Genomic DNA, 26,119 nt, shown 5'->3' with positions numbered 1-26,119 from the left:
AGGGTGCAGGGAGGGATCGGCGGGATTTACACGGGTAACTCCAATTAGGACAAATGTCAGCTCCCTCTCCCTGGGCTGCCCGCGACTCGCCCGGCCGTGTAGCACAGGCTCCGTGTGTGAGAGCAGGATGCTTTGCTGTAACTGTCAGGCTCTGACAGAGCAGCCCCAAGGAAGGGAAGAGAGCCATGAGCAAGAGGCAGTGCCAGTTCAGACAGCCTGCCTGGGAATCCCACCTCCCCTTAGAATCATTCTACTTGGGGAGGTGGGAGACAGCTCCTTCTAAAGGGGCAACACTTAGAAACCAACTTTGAGGCTCCTGAAGTTCCCAGTCGCAGGGGTCCAGGACTGGCTGTTTGTTTCCATGAATCTGCTGAGGGGTCTCCTGGGAGCCGAAGGAGACCCTCAACCAAGTGAAGTCCCCAGATCAACAGATTCAACAGCCACTGTGGGATGGTGAGAAATGCAGAATCTCAGAGCCCCCCACCCAGCCCTCCAGAAATAGAGCCTGCAGGTTAACAAAGTCCCCAGTGACCCAGAAACACACTAAAGATTGAGAAGTGCTGGGAAGGTGGACCTGGACTTGGAAAAGATCAACAGCAATCACATGTCCAGGGCTGGGTTCAGAACCTCCTGGGTCACCTGGATCAATCCGCAGAATGGGGACAATAATGCCTCCATGTGGGGTGAGCAACTCACGGAAATGTTTATGAAGGTCATTACAATGATGGAAGTGAGGAAGATAACAGTCACGAGCACAGACACAGGCTGGCACCTAAGGTGTGCCTGCACCGGGCTGATGGCTTTGTGCAAATGACCCCGCTTAATTCTCAGAGTGTTTCTCGGTAATAGTATTATAATCTCTATTTACAGGGGGGCCAGTGGCTGCCCAGGAAGGTAAGAGTCCACCCACGTTCACACAGCTGGGAAAGGCCAGGGCCTGGAGACCCAGCTCTTCTCTGTCCAGATCCTAAATACTTAGCCAGTATACAATGAGAGGCGCTTTCCCAGGGTCACCCTCTAACCCTGCACGCCCCAGTACTAAGAGGGCTTCCCTCTCCTGGGCATCCGTGGGCTCCCTCGGAAGCACAGGGCTGCCATCCTAGGGACAAAGGAGATCGTGTCAGGAGGCTGGGTCCCACCTGGGCTCCATCCCCGGTGAACCTGAAGTCTCAGTCACAGCACTCCTGTCAGGCGCCCGCAGGGGCACACACTGATCTCAGCCTCCCATCGTCTCCACACGCTGCTTGGGAATAATGAGAGAGCAGTAGCTATGGCTATAATGGACTCTGAGATCAGGGTTCAAATTCTGTTCTGCTATTTCTTGTGATCATAGGCAAGTTATTTTAATCTCCGTGGGCCTCAGTTTACTCCTTGGTAAAATGGGAATAATAAAAATCTGCTTCTGAGGTTGTCGGGTAGATGAGAGGTGGTTGGTTTAGCGGGTCCAGCACAATGCCTGGCTCAGAGTGGCTCTCAAGGGTCACTCGGGGTCTTCTTGCTCCACCTCCTCTTCTTCCCTCATCACATCATCATCACCACTAAATTCTTCCCTGCAGAGGGATCCTGTGGAGTGAGAAGTTCCTGGTACCAACGACATCCAAGAGGGATTGACTGGAGCCTACTGAGCCTGCAGGCTGACCCGGGCTGGTGGTGCTTGGCCAGGTGTCAGTTGCACCAGGGCCTGTAGTGGGCATGGGGTTCTGGAAGGTTCTGTAACCAATAACTGTTTGGCCAATGAGTTGCCAAATGATCTAGAGAAACACAAACTTGGGTTTTTAAAACTTGAACCACTTTCTATGGAAAGTACTTCTAGAATTTTTGTTTGTTTGGTTTTTCCTATTTTTCTCTGAACCTTTTCATGGCAAGTTGCAGTCAGGCCTATGAGCCCCCCTGGTCGTCCTCTGCTGTATTCAGAGCCCCAGACAGCTGCAGGTGGCTGCTAACAGATCGACCACAGCTCTAGTCCTGCGGTTCAGACACCGAATGGAAACAGATGAGTGGGAAGCACATTAAGTCATCATGGCCCATGCCTTCCTGAGTGAGCGAGAATGGATTTCTTGGATGAACAGCAGGTATTTGGCAAGGCCCGGAGGTGGGGTTGGCCTCGGCTTGGAGCAGCAATGAGAGTTGGAGAAGGACAGGACTTGGCCTTGGGGCTGTGTCTGGTGCTAACAGGAAGGGATTCAGACCATCCTGGTGGATTTGGTAGTTTAGGCGAGCCCAGTTGAGGTGGCCGAGGGATGCACTCTCCTTTTCATCACCAAGAACACTCTGGGATCCAGGGACAAGATTTAAGTGCACAATTTGAATGGGTATGTACAGAGAAAACTTAAATCTGATGGAGGGCCATGAGTCCCCCCTGCTTCCCACAAGATAAAACCCCCGCTGCTCAGTCTCACAGACGGGTCCCTCCTGACCTAGAGTGTGGCGTATATCTCTATCTCTATTTTTATCTATAAAATAGCTTTTGAAAGCCAACAATTTGGATGAAGACATGGAAAGCATGTGCATCAAATTTGCAGATGACTCAAAGCTGGAGGGGATGAGAGATTTAAGGCTCAAGATGATCTCGACAGTGGAGAATGCCGGGTCAAAAGCAACCAGATGACATCTAGCATCAATAAATCTAATGTCCTGAATACAGGTTCCAAAAATCAATTGCACAAGAACAGGATGAAGGAGACCTGGCTTGACTGCATTTCACATAAAAAAGATCAGGAGGTTTTAGTCTGCCTCCAGTTCAACACGAGCCAGCTGAGTGATGAGGCAGGCTGGGAAGGAAAAGCAACCTAACGAAACCTCCTCATAAAAAACGCTTACGGTGCATTAACCCTTGCTGATGAGGGGAAAGACGGGGATGCTCCTTGCCACAGCGTCAGGCCTAGAAAAGATGGGAACAATAAGAACTGATACTTACTGAGAACTTGTCATTCGCCAAGAAGTGTCTTAGCTCATCAAATCTTCACCCCTCGAGATAGCAGCCAGGATACCAGGACACGGCAGAGGAGCTGGCCCAAGGTCACATGGCTGGTGGGTGGTGGAGCCGTGCTTTGACCACCACACTCTGCTGCCTTTCCGTTAGACACCTTGTCTACTTTCTCTTCCCCATTTTACAGATGAGGAGCCAGGACCGGAACCATGGGGACGACGTGTCTGCAGTGACCCAGTGATGAACTGCGGTCTCGGGCTCTCGTGGGACCCTCTCTGCTGTTGCTCCTTCCCTCTGCATGCTGGGCAGCTGCCAACCTGTCAGGGTGCTGGATGCTCACCCTGAAAGACCCTGAGCTTTTATGCAATTTCCTGTGGCACTTATTGTACAGTGGTTCCCACCCTGTGCTGCCTTCTCAGAAAGGAAAATGTGTAAGACTTGACTTTTCCATGGTCAGGCGGTTCTCCCTCAGTGACAGCAATTACCATCCTGATTGAACTCCTGCAGGATATTTACACTGCAGAGAACCTTGAGATCCTCTATCAAGTATCTCTGCTTCTGTTCCTAGATGTTTTTTTTTTTTTAATTGTCTTCCACTTAAACTGCTTGTGGTCACTTCTCTACCCTCCACTTATTTCTGACTTGCCACAATTAACTATGCTTCAATTAAACAAAATTCAAATTGTGTGTCTTCTATGTATGTGCCTGGTAGAGTCCACATATCTCAGTCAAACTTCACAACAACCTGGTGAGGGGGGTTATTATTATCCTCATTCACAATGAAGAAATTGGCTTCATTGGGTGACCATCTGGACCAGTTTTCTCAGAACTGAGTGGTCTCACAGAACATGGGATTTGTTGTTTTAAAACCAGAAGGATCCCAGGGACAGGTTTGTCACCTTGGGCTTAGAGAGGTTAATTAACTTGCCTGAAATCACACAGCTAGAAGCTGGGTGCAATGGTGTATGCCTGAAATTCCCAGTGGCTCAGGAGGCTGAGGCAGGAGGAACATGAGTCAAAGCCAGCCTCAGCAACTTAGTGAGGCCTTAAGCAACTCAGTGAGACCCTGTCTCTAAATAAAATACAAAATAGGACTGGGGATGTGGCTTAGTGGTCGAGTGTCCCTGAGTTCAATCCCTGGTATCAAAAAGAAAAAAACAAAACACAAAACCACAGCTAGAAAGTGACTGATCCAGGACTTAAAATCAGTTCCCCTAATACCAAATAAATCTGGATAGCAGTGAGTGTAAAGTAAGAGTAACTAGACTCTGGTGACTTTCTGACCTCTGCCCAGACTCCTGGAAGACTTGTTTTATTTCCCTATTTTCAGTTCTGGGTCAGAAAACCAAGTTCCTGCATATATGAAATGAGGAGAAGTGTACCTTCCTCCTGGAGCTGCTCTGAGCTCTGCATGTTTTGAAAACACCAGAACAGGGCTCACCATGGCAGGGATTCAGGTGACTTCACGTCTTCCCCACACCGTGCTTACTCGGCCTGGAGAGCTGAGCTGAGCCTGAGAAGAGGCATTACTGACAGTGGGCTAAGATCACAGGAAGTCACTCAGCTGTAGTGCTGTGATGAGTTTGGGGGGGGGTCACATTTTGAGAGGCCATTGACCATGTTTTGGAGTGGCGAGGGAAGGTGACCTTGGTGGCGAGGGGCCCCAAGAGTGAGCAGAGGAACAGAGGAAGAAGGTCCTGGACGGCTAGGCCCTAATCTTTACAAGAAGGTACCCAGATCGTGAGGCCCATGAGAACCATTCACAGTCAGGGACAAAGTTAGTGGAGCAATTTGGGTTTGATGTTGGAAGAATGTTTCAATGACAAGATCACTAGAAGGTGCTGCCTCAGGTCGGGGCCTCCCTTCCCATTGCTGGATCTGTGCAGATGGGCTGGGGGCCACCTGGGGCTCTGTGGTGGCACTTCCACAGCACACACGAGGCTGGCTGGGTGCACTCTGTAGGATGCTGGCTTCCTGCCCTGTGACTGTGACTATTTATGCATTCCCAAGTTATGAAGGGAGCTCTTGGCTTAAGGAGGTCAGGACCACAGTCTCCTTGGGGAACAATTCACTTCATGTTTCTTTAGGCTGTGCTTCCAAAGACTTCTTGTCGGCTGTGTTTGGAGTGAACACAAGCTGCGATTTGTGTGTATGTGTGGTGTGGGGTGCGGGTGTGGTGTTTGTGTGTGCTTATGTGTGGTGTGTGTGGTGTGGGGGTGTGAGGTGGTGTGGTGTGTGTGTGTGTGTGTGTGTGTGTGTGGTGCGTGTTAGGGGTAGCGGGTGTTTGTGTAGTGCATGTGATGTGGTGTCTGTGTGTGTGGAATGGTGTGTATGCATTGTTAGTGTGTATGCCCGTGGTGTGCGTGTGCGTAGGAGGGGAGGATTGTTCAAGTGGAAGGGACACAAAAAGAGATCACTTAAGAAAGAGGAAGTCCCCAGGAAGGCAGGGTCACTTCCTCCAGGGTCACAGCATGTTGGAGCGGGAGCAGATGGGAGCCCGGGCTGTCCTCTTCATGGGGCCTCCTGGAGGGAGCTGCTGGGAGGTGCCTCCCCGTCCAGGTGGCACTCTGGGAGTCGGGTTGATGCTCACAGCCAGGCTGAGTTCAGCTCCTTCCCCAGAAGCTGGTGTGGGTGGAGAACGAGACTGGGCCTGGAGGCTGGAGGCTGGAGGAGCCTCACTCGAAGCTCACCACACCGCTGACCTCCTGTTTCTTGCACTCTGGCTCCTCCGCCTCCGTGTTGTCATCCTCCTGAAAACACCAGTGAGCTGGTCACCTCTCTCCACTTCCCAGAGGAGCTCTGCCCCGCCGCCACTCGTCCACACAGCCTGGTTTCCACCACTGTGTCCTTTCCCACAGGCCATCCCCTGGCCCGGAATATTCTTTCCCTCTCTGCACTTCAGCTTCCTCATCTGAAAAAGAGTAAAAACAGGATCTGCTTCATGAGGACGTTATAGGGGTGTGGTGGCTGAATGTGTCCTTAGTGGCACCAGGCAGTTGTTACTATTTTATTAGGAGAGCCAGCTCCTACTCTTCCCGTGACACCCTGTGTCACCTCCTCACTGAAGGCCGCCCTGCCCTCCCAGAGCTTTCTTCTTTATTATTTTTGTTTGCTTATTTTTCCTTTTACTTTAGGAATCTGTAACATTGATATATTTTTTTTTTCAATTCATTTTGTCGTGATCATCAGCCTGCCTGCTGGTCTCTCCCACTAGACAGGGGCTCCTCGGCGTGGACAGGGATGCTTTCCACTCAGTTCTGTCCTCAGTGGCTAGGACAGTGCCTGGCACCTGGCAAGGGCTCCAGGAACTGCTGTCGTCCAAATGAGTGGAAAGAAGGGTGAAGCAGAGATCGGCTGGTGGTCCCGGGAGCTGCCTGCGGGTTCTTGCTGGGAGGATATCGTTTTGAGCTTGGGAGACCCGTCACTCCAGGCCTTTCCACCGTCCTGCCTTCTCCCCCTCATGCTGCTGGACAGACATCTCATTTTCCCACTTCCCCAAAAACATTTGGATTTGGAAAACAGTGATCGTTCAGGAAAATGTACAATTACCAAGGACTCAATCATGGAAAACATGTAGCTCTCCGAGTTACTGAAATGTCAAGGACTCAATTCGAGTACACCCAGTCCCTGGTGATCTGAAGAAAAGATGATCCATTTGTCCTAGAGGGGGAAGAAGGATCATTCTCTATTTACAAACCAGCCTGGTTAATCCCTTCTGACAATACGGGAAGTCATCGAGCTCGGCTTCTATCTTCCACTCAATGAGAGCAAAGCTGAACTTGTTCTGACCTCCTCGTCCCTCTGCCAGGAAAGCAGGCTAGGGCTCCTTCCAGCAGGGCGGCTGCCTGGGCTCCAGGCCGAGCCCTCTTTCATCAGGATGTCTCAAGCATTTAAAAGGGTGAGAAACAGGAATGGAAACCGTCCCTCCTCAGTTCCCTTCAGCCTGGCCCGTCTTCGGTTTCAGGTTCTGGAAAGGAAGTGCCCCCTGAGGAGGGCAGAGGATACGAAGGTGGTCCTGGGGCCATCTCAGGCGAGGGCTCTGGAGTCAGACTCCATGAGAAGCCCTGGTGGCAGGAGGGGTCTCTACCAGAGAGGCCTTCAAAGCCCCACCTGCCTCACAAGCCAGCACAGCCGCCTGTCCTGTGGTAGGTCAGCCCTTCCATCCCTGTCTGCAGGAGACTTGTGGTGATCCGAGGGAGTCCAAACCAAGATGCGTCCTGGATCTGCTCTCACTGGAAAAGCACATGCCCAGAGCGTCTCCCTCCATTCCCCTACCAGAGCTCCCTCACCCCGCTGGGGATCCAGGAGAGAGCGTTTCAGCAGGCCCAGTGCTGCAGCAAATGACTTTAGCCATGAAGATCATCTATAAAGAAAAGTGTGACTTTTTTTTTTTTTGCTTGCTTTTCTCAATTACAAAATAATAAGATCGTTGAAAATCCAGTGGCATGAACGTCAATATTGGCAGGGACAGCCACAGGAAATCCAATTGCACAATGAGTGCCAGTTAAAGATGGTATGTGCTCTCCTCGGCTTTTCTTAATTCCAATTAGGATAAAATCTACTGATCTTCTGGACTCACAAACAGAGGCCTGTCGGTCGACAGGGGGTGGATCTATGCTTCCCTTTCCAAGCCTCTTGTCTTTCCTTCCCCCTTTGAACATCATCTCTGATTGGGACATTTAGCTGATTTCGAACATCAGCTCTCCAGTTTCTCTGGCATGTCAGAGGGCCAGATGTTTTTTATTTGAGAGCAAATTGACACATTAAATTACACTGTGCAAACATTAAAGCCAGCCGCGGGTAAACAGGCCGAGATTCATTGAATTTTACGGGTCACAATAATGTTTATGTAATTTAACAAATTCCTGCCCTGCTGCTGAGACTCTCCAAGAAGTATTAATCGAAGAAAGATGAGCCCTGCCCAGAGGCTCTCTGTCCCATCCACCCCAGCTTGGCCACTCTTGCCAAGGCCAGCAGGTTTAGAGCTGGGTATCAGAATTTCTCATACAAAATAAGTAATCATTATGAAGTCCCACGTTGCCTTAGAGACATCTCGTAATTTTCGTCCATGTGGAGTTTTTACAAAATATTGGTGGCACACAATATCCATGGGGTTTGCCTGTCTAGGATCCATCCATTCTTACTTTTGATAGTACACTCTGATTTTTCTCTAGCAACCATCAACCTCATCTCATTATCAGTTTCCATGGCTCCTATGGGGGGCCACTCCCTAACTCCAGGGTGGCCCATGATCCAGGTCTGGCCAATCAGAGCATTCTAAGCAGCCCCCGGCTTTGGTCAGTGGTTCAGAGATAGGAACTTGATCAAATCTGGGTCAATGCGCATCCACCCCCACATTCTGAAAAACTGGCAGAAAAAGAGCTCTCTTTCCACTGGTCTTAAGTGGCAAAATCTAAGATGGGAGTGCTGGGTACCAGTTTGGAAAGTCTACTTTCTACTGTGCAGGAGGCCAGCACAGAACACAGTGAAAATGGAGAAGGGCAAATTCCCAACAAGATATTTTGAGCTCCTGCATCCACCTGCGGGCCACACCTGTGCTTATGGGTTCTGTGAGTTAATAATCCACTTTCCGCTAAGCCAGTCTGAGTTGACTTTCTGTCACTTGAACCACAGGATCTGTTCAACAAAGCAAGAGATTCCCCTGCACCACTCTAGAACAGGACCGCGGAACACACCCAGAGCCCCCCGGGGCCCCACACGCCCCTCTGACTCCCTGGAGCTTCCCCAGGACGCCCTCCACCTACTCTCCAACCAGGCTGGCCTGTCGGCGCACACCGCTTGCCTCTCCTGCCTTTTCTGATTTTCCTCTTACTGCCTTCGGTGCCATCTCCCCTCGTCCACTCTGGCCAGGTTTAATGCCTGTCTCCACAGGAAGGCTCCACAAGGACAAAGGCTTTGCTCCTGTGTCCCAGTAGGAGGGTCACAGTGGGTTCCATATCTCTTGGCCCTTAATTATATGAATTAAAGATTTTTTGATGCTTCCTATATTATATTGTTCTTTGTTTCTAACTTGCAAACTTCCTGGTAAGGTGCTAGGCACATAGAGTCATAGATTACTTATGTTTAAAGGTATTTTCAGAGATCATAAAGATTTCTCTGTTCCCACCATTTGCAGATGAGGAAACTGAGGCTCAGAGAGGCAAATTGACTTGCCCAAGGTCACACAGCTGGCTTGTTGCCACGCCAGAGATGAAATTCCAACTCGGTTTTCTTTCCATAGCACCAAGCTCCATTGATTCGATTGACGGATTTTCCAGTTAAGAATATGGAAAGCTTGAATTGGGCTGGCAGCTTACCATGCATTAATGGAACTGAGTCAGCATCAATAGAAGAAAGAATGTAGACTTGACCGAATCAAACGAGCTGGACTGCATGACTTTGGACAAGTCCTTTCACCTCCCTAGACCTCCAATGTTCACAACTACGCAAAGGGGGTCTTGCAATAGGCCTGAGGGTAAGTGAGTTTGAGGGTAAGTGACCATCGCCCACTGGCCTGAGTGTGGGAAGGACCTGAGGGTGCAGCAGGGCAGGTGCCATCCCTGACCAGCACGGACTGTCCCATGACCAGGAGCGGGAGTGGATCCAAGGCAGCAAGCACACCAGATACCTGCCCTCCCTGGACTGGGCGTTTTTTGAGTTCCTTCCTAGTCTGTCACTTTAGGTCACTTAAGCTCTGGTGAAATATCCAACCTCAGAACCCGGCACACTGCCTTCTCTGCCTTTGCCTATCCCAGGTCCCATGAAACTTCCGAACTCTAGATCCGCAGCTCCACTCAGCAAAAGCTCACCGTGGTCTGACCTTAGAGCCACTGAGTGACTGAAATTTGGGTTTGGAACCAGCATAGGCTGAGTCAAGTAGCTGAGGAGGGGCGTGGGGTCATGGTGTAAAGCTGATGATGGTCAGGGGACTCTGGGGATCCGAGAACCACTTCTGTGTTTACTGTGCTCACCATCTGCAACAGTCCTCTCCACCACTTCCAACCTGAAACAGAGCGAGAACCCCACAACTCAAGCCAGGGGCCAGGAAGTGCAGATCAGCTGGGGAAGGAAGTGTGCAGGGGTCCATTTCTGGAGTGTCACACAAGTGCGCAGCTTAAAGGCTCACACTCTGTAGGCTCTTTCTTCCTTCCTCTCTACCTATTTTTCAAATGGAGATAATGGTCCTAATACTGCAACGTTGCGATGACATAATCCACTGAAATAAGTGTCATCCAGTGCCCAGCACACAGAGCTTGGCTGGTACCACAGTGAACCCGGGCTCCGTTCACCTCCCGTCTAAGTTCAAGACTCATTTCATCAAGTCTGCCCTGTGTGTAGTGCTACAGAGGCAAGGCTGGGTGAGACGCATGTTTTTGGCCCTCTTTCGGTTATAGGTCACAGGAATAAAATTCAAACAGTTATAGCTAAAAACAAAGGGGGATCAATAGGCTCATAGATGCAAGCTGCCTTCCAACATGGCTATACTCCAAAACTCAAGTGATAGCTTTGGGGATTCTCTCTTTTCTCCTTTACTTTCTTCTTCCCCTTCATTCCCCACCCCCTCCCTGCCCTACTCTTTCCATTTTTCAGACTGATTATGTCATAGGCAATGGGATCATTGGAAACCCTGTCAACTTAGCAAACCCAAAGCAGAAAGAAGGAAGACTTCTGACTGGCTTGGCTCAGGTCATGTGCCCTAGGACCCAATCACCATGGGTTGGGTAAAATGGGGTATTCTTATTGGATGGGACTGGGCCTTGTGGCCAGGGAACAGGCAGAATCAATTGCATCCGGTCCTCAGGAAAACAGTTCCCGACCTGAAGGAAAGGTGCAGAAGCTGCAGGTAAGGGTCGCAGGAGGAGGTAAACCAAAGATGTCTGTACAGGTTCCTCTTTTAGGAAATTCATTAGGATGCACACTGGAGTCCCTCTGGATTTTCATGCCAAGTGCACCCACCCCCTCCACTCCCCCATGGAGTCAGGGATGATCTCAGCTCCCCACTGGCACTTAGACCCCGCCAGCCCAGGGGCAGGAAGCCAACAGCAGTGTAACCAGCAGGTCTCTGGGTCTCTAGTCTTCTCCAGAGAACATAATGACATGATGCTGACCGCACAGGCTGTGGACCAGGGCCCAGTGGTGCAGAGGCTCTGAGGCTGTGGTCTAGCTCCTGCCAAGGTCAATTCCTTTCTGTCTAACTTTAGAAGCCCACGGTTGGCTTCCCTTGCTTCAAAGAAGTCAAAGTATTCAACTCCAGAGGGTGTGTATTTTTAAAACAACAACAGCAAAAAAATCAAAACAAAACCAGAGAGGAGGGGGGGAAAAATCCAGTGATCTCTCAGAGTCAAAAAGGCTCTGCTTAAGAGTTCAGTTTCACGGAAGCGCCCAGTGACTGTGGTCACCCGAATTAAACATATCTACTCTGTTTTTAAAGCTAAAAAAAAATTCTAAATGACCTTTAATTAGTAGAGCCACTTCTTTCCTTCCCATCAAAGCCAAGTGTTTCAAGCAGAGCTACATTTCCTAAAAAGGCCTGGGTCTGGAAGCTAAGCTCCCTGGCCACCGCACAGAACACTGGCCCCCAGCAGCAGTCCCCTTGGGCTTTGTGGCTGTGCTGAATGGGTGTTGTGTGCAAACAAAGAGGAAGAGAGGCCCTGGAGATGCGGCCACAGGGAGGAGGGCTGGAGGTCAGGGAATCTGGCTCAATTCCCACTTTGCTCTTTTACTAGCTGTATATGCAGGAGCAAGTTCCCTGATCTCTACGCTCTCCACTTCCTTATCTTTTAAGGGGCTGGGGGATCTCTGGTCAGACAAGCTATGGTGAAAGATTCAGCATTTTGAAAAGCACCAAACCCTCTCCAAAAGAATGAAATTATTGCTGATCTATCCAGCGCCTGAGTCCTCCTCCTCTGCTCCTCCTCCTCCTCCTCCTCCTCCTTCTCCTCCTCCTCCTCCTCCTCCTCTGATTTCAATCTCCCTTCCCCTTTCTCTGTGCCTTGGCCCACCCCCTTAATTCCTCCCTTCCTTCTCTGTCCCGTCCATCCTTCTGGTCCTAGGATCACTATCCATCCGGCAATGGCAAGCTCCAAGGCAGAGAAGGTGCAGGTGATGCTGGTGCTGGGGAGGAGGGCAGGTTCCCGAGACTTGCGCAGGCGTGCTCACTTGGAAACTCTGCTTGTGTGTCTTTTCCAGGTCAGCTGGCCTCCCTCCATCGCTCGCCTTGGCCACGAGGGCTGCAAGAAAGCATCAGTCCTTTCAGATCCAACTGGTGGCGCAACCCTCCAGGAAATTTTCCTGTCGGCTGCCCAAGTTGGCCAGACAACCTACCCTCTGACTGGGGGTCACACATCATCGCAAGGGAATGTGTATTTTTTCTGAGGGCCACGGCAGTGCAGGAGAGAGTGGAGGCTTGAAACGTGGAGGCTTGAAACACGGAGACTCAGAGAAGACCAGTGTGCACCAGGGCGCACACAAACTTCAGGAGGAATTGATGGATGCTCTTGTCTCTGAAGTGACTTCCCAGGTGTTTGGGGACAGGCCAGGCCCACAGGCTGTGATGAGTGATAGCAGTTCGTCCTGATGCCAGTCTGCTTTGCCTTTCTTTACTCCATCTAATGCAGAGAAAGAAAAGCACAAGGCACTGGCCACAGCCCCACCCACCCGGGAAGCCACAGGTCTGTGTGCTGAAGGACCCCAAACTAACAGACTTCTAATGACTGGTTTAACTTCCATAGTGTTTTTTTTTTCATTGAGGCAAAATTTTACAGACAGTGAAATGGAATTACCTTTTCTTCTGATAAATGTATATGCCATGTCAACCAAGATACAGAACATTTCCATTGTCCCAGAAAGTTCTTTGGTGTAACTTCTAGTCATTTCCACCCAAGAAGCAATGAACCTTTTGATCTCTCTCACTAGAGCTGAGTTCTGCCTGTTCTAGAATTCTGTATAAATGGAAGCATATAATATTTGTTGTTTCATGTGCTGTTCCTTTCACTCAGCCTAATGTCCGTTAGGTTCATTTGTGTTGTGTGTGAGTTCTGTTCCAGAGTGTGAAGATGACATAGTTGATTTATTAAGGGCCTCTTTTCATGGACTTTTTTTTTTTTTTTTTTTTTTTGTATCAGGGATTGAACCCAAGAGCTCTTAACCACTGAGCCACATCCCCAGCCCCTTTTTGAAATTTTTAATTTTGAGACAGTCTCTCACTGTGTTGCTTATCACCTTGCTAAGTTGCAGAGTCTGGCTTTGAACCTTCAATCTTCCTACTTCAGCCCCCCCAGCCACTGGGATTACAGGTGTGCACCACCACACGGGGCTAGGACATTTTAGTTGCTTCCCGTTTAGGCTACTGCAAATAAGGCTGCAGTGATCATTCATGTATAAACTGTTCCATCAACATTCACTTTCCTTTCTCTTTGATATATACCTAGTAGTGAAATTGCTGGATCATAAGTAGGCGAATGTTTGCATTTATAAGACGTTTGTAATTGAAGTAGGTGTGCTATTTTATACTCTCACCAGCAGTGCACGAGGGTTCCATTCACTCCACATCCTCACCAATGTTTTGTGTTGTCAGTTCTAACTTTAGTCATTCTGGTGATGTGTCTTAGCAGTTTGTCCTGACCTCAACTTGCATGTCTGATGCTTCAAAATCTTGCACCCTGCTTCATGTGCTTATTGGTTCTTATAGCCCAAGCTCACAAATACATTCCCCTAGGTTTTCTTATAAAAACTTAATAGTTTTAGCCCTTACCCTTAGATATATATGTTTAAAATTAACGTTTCTATGTGGAGAAGTAGGGGATCCAAGTTTTTTTTTTTTTTTAGGTAAATATCTTTTAATTTTTTAATTATTTATTTTTAATTTTTTTACAGACTGCATTTTGATTCATTGTACACAAATGGGGTACATGATTTCGTTTCTAGGTTGTGCATGATATAGATTCATACCATTCATGTAATCATACATGTACATAGGGTAATGATGTCTCATTCCACCATTTTTCATAATCCCCTCCCTCTCATTTCCCTCTACGTAATCTAAAGTTCCTCCATTCTTCTCTCACTCCCCACACTCCCTCCATTAATATCATCATCCACTTATCAGGGAAAACATTTAACCCCTTGGTTTTTTTGGGATTGGCTTATTTCACTTAGCATGATATTCTCCAATTCCATCCATTTATCTGCAAATGCCATAATATTATTCTTCTTTATGACTGAATAATATTCTATTGTGTATATACAGAGTGGGAGAAAATCTTTTCCACATGCGCTTGAGATAGAGCACTAATCTCCAAAATGAATAAAGAACTTACAAAATTTTACACCAAAAATATGAAGAACCCAATCAATAAATGGGTCAAGGAACTGGACAGACACTTTAGAAGAAGATAAACAGGTGATTAATAAATATATGAAAAAGTGTTCAACATCTCTAGTAATTAGAAAAATACAAATTAAAACAACTCTCAGATTTCATCTTACTCCAATTAGAATGGCTATTATCAAGAACACAAACAATAATATGTTGGCAGGGATGTGGGGAAAAAGGCACACTTTTACATTTTACAGTTTGGTAGAGTTGCAAATTGGTGTGGAGAATCCCCAGAAAACTTGGAATGAACCCACCTTGTGACCCAGTTATCTCTCTCCTCAGTTTATACCCAAAGGACTTAAAATCAACATACTACAGTGACACAACCACATAAACGTTCATAGCAGCTCAATTCACAATAGCTAGATTGTGGAACCAATCTAGATGCCCTTCAACAGATGAATGAATAAAGAAACTGTGGTATAGATCCAAGTTTAATTTTACCCTATATTTACACAGATGTTTAATATTTATTGCGAAGACTTTTGTCCTGTTAGATTGGATTAGCACTTTGGTTGAAAAGCAACTTGATGTATGTATGTAGGTCTGTTTCTGGTCTGTCCATTTCACTAATTCCTTATGCCAGCACCACATTGTCTTGACCATGAAACTGGACAGTAAGTCTTTAAGGCAGATAGTGCCTGTTCTCTGAATTTCCCTTTCCTTTTCAATATTACCACCTTTCTATATCTTTGCTTTTTCATATAAATGCTTAATGACATGTTTCTTGTCATTTTCTATGAAAAAAAATTTTTAAGATTTTGATGGGTATTGCTTTAATCCATAGATAAATTTGGGGAGAACTGACATCTTAACAGTATTGAGTGCTTCAATTCATGAATATGGAATATCTCTTCATTTATAAGATCTACTTAAATGTCTTTTAGTAATGTTTTGTCATTTTTATGACAAATATTGCTCAGACTTTGTTAAATTTATTCCTATTTTGTGTTTTGGGATATAAATGTAGAATGACTTTTTAAATTTTTATCTTCCTTTCTTTTACTGCTGATGTATAGAAAGACAGTAAACTTTGGTATATTGACTTTGTATCCTATGACCTTTCTGAATTCACTTATTATTTCCAGGAGTTGCTTTATAGAGTTCTTAGGCTTTTTTATATTAAAAAAAATGGGGGACTGGGGATGTAGCTCAGTGGTGGAGTGTTCATCTAGCATGTGTGAAACAATAACTTCTTTATGTAAAAGTGTGTGATAATTTCCAAATATTGGAATATTATACATTTTTCTAAATTTATTTACTGTCATTGACTTCTTATTTCATTCCACTGTGGTGAGAGAACACATTGTAAATGATTTCAGTCTTCTCAGACATCTTGAGATGTGTCCTATGGTCCAACATGGGATCCAGCATACTGATTGTTTCTTTGCACTTGAAAGGACCACATATTCTGCAACTGGGTACAATATAGGTTCATAAATATTGATGGGCCAAGATTGTTGATAGTGGTGTTCAAATCTTTTTACGCTTACTGATTGTCCTTTAGGGGAGCCACTAGTTGTTTTAACAATTACTAAGAGTATCAGTACCCCAGACTATGTCCATTTTTCTACTTCTGCCTTTAGTTTTGTGTTTTTTCTTTACACATGTTGAACTTTGTTACTGTGCACACATACATTACAATTTTATTACGTTACCATTTCTTTTTTTTTCTCCTCTACTTTTTTTATTGATGCATTGTAATTGTATATAATGATATCATTGGTTGTTACATATTCATATACTCACATGATATAACGATATAATTTGACCAATGTCTGTTTAGTTCATTTGCCCAGTTATTAATTGGGGTTGTTGTTTTATTTCTTTATTTCTTTCTTTTTTTTTTCTTTTTCTTTTTTAATTTGGTCTTGAGGTTTTTTGAGTTTTTTGTATATTCTAGACATTAATCTTTGTCAGAAGAGCAACTATCAAAGATTTTCTCCCATTCTGTAGGTTCTCGCTTCACTTTCCTGTTTCTTTTGCCATGCAGAAGCTTTTTCATTTGATGCTATCCCATTTCTTAACTCTGGGCATTATTTCCTGAACTTTAGGGTCCTACTGAGAAAGTCATTGCCTGTGCCTATGTCCTGAAGTGTCGACCCTGTCTTCTTCTAGGAGTGGCTTAGTTTCTGTTCTAATTCCTAGGTCTTTGAGAATTTTTGTGTGTAGGTTCAAAGATAAGGATCTAGTCTCATTTTTCTACGTGTGGATAGTCTTCCTAGCACCATTTGTTACAAAGACAATCTTTTTCCACCATATGTTTGGACATCTTTGCCAAGATTCAGATGACTCTGTGTGGGTTTGTCTCTGAGTCTTCTATTTTGCATCATTGGTCTATGTGTCTGTTTTTATGACAGTACCATGCAGTTTTTGTTACTATAGCTCTGTAGTATAATTTCAAGTCAGGCCTTATGATGCCTCCAGCATTGTTTTTTGGCTTAGAATTGCTTTGGCTATTCTGGGTCTTTTATTTTTCCAAATGAATTTTAGGACTGTTTTTTCTAGTTCTATGAAGAATATTATATTACCATTTCTATGTCTTCTAATAAATTCACCTTTTTATTGTGAAATGAAAGTTCTCCCTATTTGGATGCCAGTCAAGCTTCTTTCTGCTAATATTGGTATCCTTTTTAATACTTTGACTATTTACATCTGTCTTTAGATTTAAAATGTGTCTTTTAGATACCATTTTATATTTACCCACATACTTAGCACTTTCAGTAGTCTTCATTTCTTTTTGTAGATCTGAGTATCATTTACCTTCAGACTGAAAAACTGCTGTCAATAAACACTCCCTGTCTTAACTTATCTGAAACTGGCTTTATTTTGTTCTGACTTTTGAAGACTATTTTCACTGGACATATGAGTTCAAGATTGTGAAGTACTGGGTAGACCACTTTTTTTTTCAGTACATTTAATATTTATGTCATTTCATATTTAGTGCTTTAAATTGTCATTTTTTTGAACTTTAATGACATCACTTTTATATTTGCTATGTAATAAGGTATTTTTTTTCCATGACTATTTTCAGGAATCCTCTTGATTTTTTTGGATTTCCACAGTTTGACCCTGATATGCCTCAGTATAGTTTTCTTTATATATATATATATATCTTCATATATATATATATATATATATATATATATATTTGGGATTTTTCTGAGCTTCTTACATTCATAGCATAATAGTTTTCACCAAGCTGGAAGATTTTTCACTATTATTTTTTAATAACTTTTTTCATTTTTTTATCCAATTGAATTTCTATTATGTCTTGAGCTCACTGAATCCTTCTCTCATTTCTAATCTGCTATTAAGTCTATCCAATGAATTTTTCTTTTCCAATATTCTTTTCAATTGAAATATTCCCATTTCTTTATTTTAAAATTCATTTCTTACATATTTACTCCTTATGACCATATTTTCCCTTAAGTTCTTGAATATATTTATGATAAATGCTTTAAAGTTATTGTCTGCAAACATGTGAGTCATTCTGACATCTCTTTCCACTGATTCATTCTCCTCTTCATTGTAAATCACATTTTCTTTTATCCTCTAAGTCCTAATAATTTTTAAAAGTTTACACTGGACATTATGAGTAATACATTGTAGACTCTGGATTCTGTTATGTTCTTAAGAACATTAATTTTTGTCTTTGTTTTTTATTTTTAATTTTATTTTTTTGAGAATAAAAAGAACACTTGACTATTTTTTATTTTATTTGTTCTAATTAGTTGTACATGACAGTAGAATGCATTTATACATTTTGATAGATCATACATAGAGTGTAATCTCTCATTCTTCTGGTTATACATATTGCAGGATTACATTGGTCATGTAGTCATACATGTATGTGAGGTAAAAATCACCCTACTATCATTCCTTCCCCCATATCCCTTCCCCTCCCTTCACTCCCCTCTACCTAATATAAAGTAACTCTATTCTTCCTATCCCCCTTATTTATTGTGAATTAGCTTCTGCATATCAGAGAAAACATTCAGTCTTTGGTTTTTTGGGTTAGGATTTTTATTTCACTTAGCATGATATTCTCTAACTCCATCCATTTTACCTGCAAATGCCAGAATTTCATTCTTCTTCAAAGCTGAGCAATATTCCATCATATATATATATATATTTATATATATATATATATATATATATATATATATATATATACACTACATTTTCTTTATCCATTCATCTATTGAAAGGCATCTAATGTTGGTTCCATAGTTTAGCTATTGTGAATTGAGCTGCTATGAACATTGATGTGGCTGTGTCATTGCAGTATGTTGATTTTAAGTCCTTTGGGTATAAACCAAGTAGTGGGATAGCTGGGTCAATGGTGGTTCCATTCCAAGTTTTCTGAGGAATCTCCACACCGCTTTCCAGAGTGGTTGCATCAATATGCATTCCTACTAGCAATGTATGAGTGTACCTTTTCCCCCATATCCTCACCAACATTTATTGTTGCTTGCATTATTGATACTTGCCATTCTGACTGGAGATGAAATCTTAGAGTAGTTTTGATTTGCATTTCTCTAATTGCCAGAGATGTTGAACATTTTTTCATATATTTATTGATCAATTGTATATCTTCTTCTATGAAGTGTCTGTTCAGTTCCTTAGCCTATTTATTGATTGGGTTATTTGTTTTTTGGTGTTAGGTTTTTAAGTTCTTTATATATCCTAGAGATTAATGCTTTATCTGAGGTGCATGTGGTAAAGTGTTTGTTTTTTATTGAGACATAATTTTCATACATATTTATGGGGTACAGTATGATAATTTGACATATGTGTATGATGTGTAATAATAATCAAATCAGGGTAAAAGCCCTTGCATCTTCTCAAATATTAATTATCTTATGTTGGTGATGTTCCTATTCTTCTAGTTACTCTGAGGTCTATTATATATTGTCAGAGACAATAGTCACCCTACTGTGTTATGGAAAACCAGAACTAATTCCTCTTCTCTGACTGTGTTTTGGTGCCCCTTATCTAAAAAATGTTGCTTTTTATTCTGGCTGGCAGTTAGGTTGTTGTGTGATCACCGACCTTGTAGGAGCTTGACTTTGGACGTTGTTCAGACATGTATTTGGTTTACTTTTGTTTTGACATGAATCCCTTAGTTCTGGGACAGAGACTTATGTTGTTAACTTGGTGGGAATCAAACTCTAAATTCCATCTTTGCAGCTGGAATTTCTGCTTAGTGTTTACAGACTTCTGACTGATGCCTCCTTGGGGCTTCTTGATTCCACCCTCATGCACGCAGTTCAGGGGTCATTTGGTCAAGGATTTTGGGGTAGTTGATATGCAGATTTGGAAACTCACTTTCCAAGGAGTTTCCCTCCTTTCCAGGCTGTTTCCCTTTACATTCCAGGCTTTCTGGTAGCATTGAACATCAACTGCCGACACTTAAAGTCAGAAGGACTTTTTCTTTTTTTTTTCTACTACAATTCTGGTTACCCTGCCAGGAAGACGGTGCAGTGCACTTAGCAGAAAAGTCATATAAACATGAATTCCACCCAGAGAAGCTATCTTCTTTCAAGAGTCGAACACTCCAGTTTCTGCCTGGTTTTGGCAGCTTTCCAGGGCTTTCAAATACTTGTGTGTTTTTTAAAATTTATTTCGTACCTTAAAACTGTTTTATGTGGGAGAGTGAGTACCAACCACATGAGCTACTCGGCCGTTACCAACATGGGAACTTAGCTACTGCACTATTGAAGTTTGGGAAAAACGCTGCCCAAAGAGGAACAGTGGCCTGCTAATATCACATAGAAGCTATTGTGTGAGCCAAGTCCTGAGGCCAGGTTTCCTGGCTCCTCTGGTCATATTTTGCTGTCCGGTGACCTTTAAGGCTTCATAAGAGGAGATCAGATGAGATTCCTGTAGCCTCAGGGATTCTCACCGCAGGAAGGCAAGGGGTAAGGTCACTCAGAGCCACCAGAGGGCCAGGCGGTAGGTTATAGAGGCAGAGGCTCAGTCTGTGAGCACCAAGGGAACAGGGATGCCACATGGCCCTGGGTTCAAGTACCACTGAGGGGAGTCCAGACCCACAGGGATCTTAGACTCCATCTATCCAGAACTAGACTGTCGTGGTTGTCCCTGGCCGAGAGGTCTCTCCTTCCCTTTAGCCAGCTCTAGTCAGGGCCATGGCATCCATTTTCTCCTTGTCCAAGCTAGAATCTGAGAGTTAACCTTGACCCCTCCCTGCTGGAGGTCAGACGGACACAAGTTCTACATCCCCAAACACCTCCTCCTTCTGACCCCGCTGGTCCCTGTTCTTGTTCAGGTTTCTTCCCGTCTCCCTGGTTGTTGCTGTAGGATCATGACAGCTGCCAAAATTGAGCTAACTCCTGTACTCCCTCCCTCGTTTCCATCTCTGCCAGCCCCAAGCTGGTGCCGTCCCTCTCTGTTCTCTCGAAGCCTCCTGGGGTAAAACAGACAGACTCCATCTGGCCATAATATGAAACAAGCCCTAATAATAATCGTGAACTTGGGAGGCAACAAGCCCTCAGCAGGTCACACCCCATGTCCCCTCTTCCTGCAGACACCTGAGGAAGGGGCTACTACCCCACCCAAGTCCACACCCACCTACCCTAAGTTGGGAGGTCTGAAATTGAACATTTTGGCTTTAAAGGGGGTGTCGTGGGAGCGGGAACTAAGCTTACATTTTTTGACACCAAGAGAATAAAGAACAAAAGAATCAATAAGATATTCAAAGGTGAGGTGTGTAATATTTACCACCTTGTAATAAAACCAGTCTCTTAAAAGTTAAGGGTAAGAAGTCTCCCCAGTCATCTCCAAGGCTCTCATTCTTAAAGTGAAGCTAAAGATTGACTTCATGTTTTCAAAGTTCCAGAAAGTGAAGTGAACAAGAGGCCAGGCCTTCGGCAGAGCTGTTCCCACCTCCGCTCCTTCTGGGTAAGGACGTGAAGGTGATGGTAATCAGCCCAGGCAGCTCGCAGGGTCACTGCTCGCTTCAAATCAGACAGCGAGAGCGAAGGCCCTTGGAGAAATTCAAAGTGTTATGACAAAAGGAATGATTATAGCAGACACATTTATGTTCATCTCGCCTTCTCCTGAGAGGACTCCGTCGCTCCAGCACCCCCAGACTGATTAATATTCCAGAGACACAAAATAGCTTGAACAATCCAGGGAGGGCAAACCCAGAAGGAGGAAGTCATTGGTGTTTCTGGGACACTCTGAGAGTCATGGAGATTTCTAGGAGGCCACGGAGACTCTGCGGTGACAAGTGCCAAGGCAGGCCATGACATTGGGGCAGTGGAGACCTGCACCTTACCTGGTCCAAGTACAGACCATCCCACTGGTCCATCCCACCGCAGCACAGTGACTTGGGCTCTTGTCACCTCACTCCTGCGAGTCTCAGGGAGGGTGCGATGTAACCTACAGGGCCCTACCCATTTCTAGTGTCCTGGTTGCACTGATTGTATTAGGTGGAGGAAGTCCTTCTAGGCAGGACAGGCCTGTGAAGGGAGCAGGCTCGCAGGCAGGCCTCCATCGGGAGGCTGTGGGGAGGCCAGACACCTCGCAGCCTGCCTGCCTGCAGAGCCTCAAGGCGCAGGCCCGCCCGCCAGAGCCATCTGATTCCAAACCTCTGACTCTCCACCCCCAGTTTCCACGTGGCACTGTCTTGCTGTGGCCTAGGGAGGGAGGTGTTCTTCTGCTCTCTTGCTAAGGAATATTGGGACATTCAGCAGGGTTTAGTTTCCCAACTGGAACTCCAGGCTGTCCCCCTAATTGATTTCTTTTGTTTCCTTCAAGTCCTCAAAAACGTGTCGACATCTACTTGGGGCCGCCTTCCACCAGGCGAGCTCAGGCCAACTTTCTTCAATTAATGAGCTGAGACTGAAATTGAGATCTTTGCTTTTCACAGCCACAGCCGGAGATCGACCCTGCGTGGTGATAAAAAATAAATGTTGTTGGTGCTGCGTCTGTGAAATATAAGTTTTTAAAAAGTGGCCACGCCAGCACGCCTGGGCAGCAGGTTATCACGGATGGCTGGGGTTCGAGCTGTGCCTGGGCTTCCCCTGGGCTCCCCTCTGACCTTGGCCTGCTTGCTGTTGCGCTTCTGCCCAAGTCATGCCCTGCCCAGCATGCCAGCTCCATAACCCTTCTGCTCCTGAAACTCAGCCAGCCTTGAAGACCCAGCTACCTGGACTTCACATTCATTTGACAAACATTTATTGAAGGCATACTGTGCACCCCACTCTTCTGTTTATCCATTCTCATTCTATCAACATTTATTAGGAGAACATTGGGGGGGTGCTGCCCTTTTCCTCAGGGAGCTCTGGGTGTTGGAGGAACACTCTAACCTAGATGTGGGCTCAGGGCAGTGACAGATGTGTACAGGTGTAATGGGAAACTGGGAAGGGGCACTTATTTCTGGAGAAAGTGGCATATTTTAAAAACGTGTTTGTAATGAAACTTTCAGATATGTAAAAAATGAGACATACTTACACAGTGAACTCCTAGGTGCCCATGCCCCCGCTTCAACAGCTACTGTTTCTCAGGCCGTCTTTCACCTAGATTCCTCTCTACCTCCCCAGAGCACTCTTGCATGATCCCAGATATCATAATATTTTGAATCCCAGATATCATAACATTTTGTTTATGAATCCATAGTCTTCTAGTGTGCACCTTTCATCGGCTTAAGGCCAGCCTTATCTTGATAAAGGAGGCACCAAGGTATCTAAGAGGCACTTCCTAGACTTGACATGTGATAAATTTTTCCCTCACACTCATAAATGGTGTGAATTTGGCTTTGAACAAGTTACTTAACTTCTCTGGGCCTTAAATTCTTTTTTTTTTTTTTTTTTGGGGGGGGGACTGGGGATTGAACCCAGGGGTGCTTAAACACTGAGGCACATCCCCAACCCTTTTTTATATTTTATTTCAAGACAGAGTCTCTCTAAGTTGCTCAGGGCCTTGCTAAGTTGCTCAGACTGGCTTTGAACTTGTGATCCTCCTGCATCAACCTCCCATGCCGCTGGGATTCCAGGTGTGCGCCACCATGCCTGGCTCCTTACATTCTTCATAAGGATGATATAACTGAGCTCCCAGAGTTGTTCTGAAAACTAAATGAGGTAAAGGACATAAAGTGGCAAACAAGATACCTTGCACCAAATAGGTACTCTGCAGATCTTTCTCCCCTGGTCCAAGTTTTTCCTGGATGAACAGGAGAGTGCTACAAAGTTCTGAGTAAATTTGACTGTGGCCCTTCACCTCAGATGCACTAAGATGCAATTGGAAGTTCTTGGAAAACAGACACCTAATCACCATGTAGCCAGCCCACACGCCTGCTATAGTAACATCTCATCTTCAATGTCAGCCTCTCTCCCCTATTCCTTACCTAGCATGGACCATCCACTGACCACATGTCAAATATCATGTGGTTTCACTGAAAATTAGAGTTGGATTTTGCAGAGTACAAGTCACAAAGTTGGTGTTACTTTCCCATCTTGTAGCACATGGGGAAGAGGGGACAGTTGGCAAAGGGGAATGTGCACACCCAAACCAAGCACCCTCAAGCTTGCCTTTAAAAGTCCCGACCGGTTTCTGGCAACTGTTGCAAGCACCAGATTCCTCTCTACTCTGGGTGGCAGCTGGCGATAAAGCCCCAATAACTCAGACAAATGTGGCTGACGCCAGAGAGGAGTCAAGGGCCTGGCTGCGACGTCTGGGGCCAGCTTGGGCTTGGACCTTGCTGTGTGTTTACAAGTTTCCCTTTGACAATTCAGTTTTGAAGATGGGCTTCATTAAAGGGCAATTATAGGTTAAGTAACTTGTTGGCTCACTGCCTAATGTGGAAAACTCGACTGTGACAATCAGATAATTCTGAGATTAAGCAAGACAGCAATTGCTACTGAAAGAAGCAGCTTAGCAAGGGGATAAAAGACTCTCCAGCCATGACCTCATCCCAGCTGCCCCGTCTGGGCAGGAAGTCTGAATTCAGGGGCCCACGGGCTCTGGGAACCTCTGTCATGGGGGGTGACCTCTTCTGGGAAAGGGGACCATGGAAGGCAAAGTGCTTTCCCTGTGGAATAGCAAGATGTTCCTTTTCCTACTGGGCTCAGCTCTTCCAGAGTCTTCTCCTGGGCACCAGGGGCCACCCAGCTGTGTGTTTGGACTCTGTACCTTTCTCTTTCTCCCTATCACAACTGGCTAAGTATCTCCTCGCCTCTCTGGTTATCCGCAAAGTTTCCCTAGCCCACAGGGGATGCTCCACATCAAATTCCTTCAGCACTTTGTATTGAATAGGAAACTTTCTGTTACGTGTCAGAAAAACCCCACCCCAAAATAGGACTTGTGTAGAAAGAGGAGTTTTTTGACTTGTGTAACTTACAAGCCCAGAGGATGGGGTGGCGAGAGGACATGGTGAAGATGGTGGTGGCATCTGGGCTGGAGTGAGGACCCCTTCAGGGGGTCTCTGGGCTGCTGAACTGCCAACAGTGCCGGGTGAAATGATGCCATAAATCAAGGTATGGATGAGGAACTGGAAAGAGATGAGAAGTTATTTCCGCTTGGGGAAGAAGTGACCCAGTATGACAGGACACGCAAGGTTAGCTGACGCTTGTGGAAAAAATATGGGCACAGAGGATTATAGGTACTCTCATATCTGAGCCGGGCTTTGCTGGAATTGCTGTGGGTGCAGCTACAGCTGGGTTGTGGCCCATTTGTGAATTTATGACCTTCAATTTCTCTGCAAACCACTGACCAGGTTATAAATTCAGCTGCCAAGGCCTACTATATGCTGGGGCACCTCCAGCCTGTGCCCATGGTCTTAGGGGACCCAATGGTACCTCAGTGTGTATAGCTGTCCGGAACTCACAAGGCTTTGCCAGGGGGTATGGGCAGTGCTTAGGCTTAAAGGTGGTCATCCCCTGGAATTCAGAGGATGCCAAAGGTCTTATTAAATCAGTCATTTGAGATAACAATCCAGGGATAGTACTGGAGAATTAATTGATGTATGTATGGAGTTCCTTTTGAACTTCCTGGAGAAGCTCAGTCAAAAGATTTTCTAGTTCACATTGGAAAAGTCAAAATAGAAAGGCAAGGGACAGTGGTTTCCCATACAACACCTGTGTGCCACTGCTGAGAAACTGCGATGGTGCTGTCTAAAGAAGAAATTCAACGTGAGGTGATAAGTATGGGTACCATCAATGGCCACTGAAACCATAGAAACCAGCATCACGAAGACAAATCATTGTGGAGCCATGGAAGGAGGCTGGCCATAGTTTGGAGTACAAGCTGAAATTTGTGCCAGGATTGTAGAAGACCTTGCATTCAACTTCCTGGACATTCCTCCTATTTGTGTCCCTATGCCTTATGCAAAGATTCTAGAAGACAGAAGACCTCAGGTCAAGGACATCATATTTACAATAAAGAAAATATTAACTCTCTAATTTGGACTTGAATATCAAGCCACTGAAATTTACTTAAAGTGCTCGCTGGAACTTCACCTGGATTGTATTGCAAGACTTCATTGCTCATAAAGTTATCTCTAAGGCAACAACAGGTGTTTTTGTACTGGTGGGATGTTTAAATGCATCTGTGAGTGGGAAACGCTGCACTCCCCTGTCCTAGATCCATGCTTTCATTGTTATGGTCGCACTGTTCTTTGAACGAATTAATATAAAATTTTACCTCTTTTGCTAGAAGGACAGAGTATGAATGTGACACAGTTCTGATGAAAGATATATCAAAAAAAGATAATTTATGTGTATTTTAAAAACTGTATAATCTACATTTACTGTTTGCTCATTTTGATAAGGAATAAAGGAATTCCTAAC

The 26,119-nt window shown here is 45.2% G+C and overlaps 1 pseudogene; it reads left to right on the top strand.

The window, feature by feature from the left end:
• Positions 1 to 24,710: 24,710 nt before the first annotated feature.
• On the top strand, positions 24,711 to 25,732 carry LOC124978185 (pyruvate dehydrogenase E1 component subunit beta, mitochondrial-like; annotated as a pseudogene).
• The last annotated feature ends 387 nt before the right edge of the window (positions 25,733 to 26,119 follow it).

The sequence above is a fragment of the Sciurus carolinensis genome, chromosome 2 (genome assembly GCF_902686445.1).
Source record: "Sciurus carolinensis chromosome 2, mSciCar1.2, whole genome shotgun sequence".
Classification (NCBI taxonomy): Eukaryota; Metazoa; Chordata; class Mammalia; order Rodentia; family Sciuridae; genus Sciurus; species Sciurus carolinensis.
The sequence above is the reverse complement of the archived record's forward strand: the minus strand, read 5'-3'. Positions and strand labels throughout refer to the sequence as shown.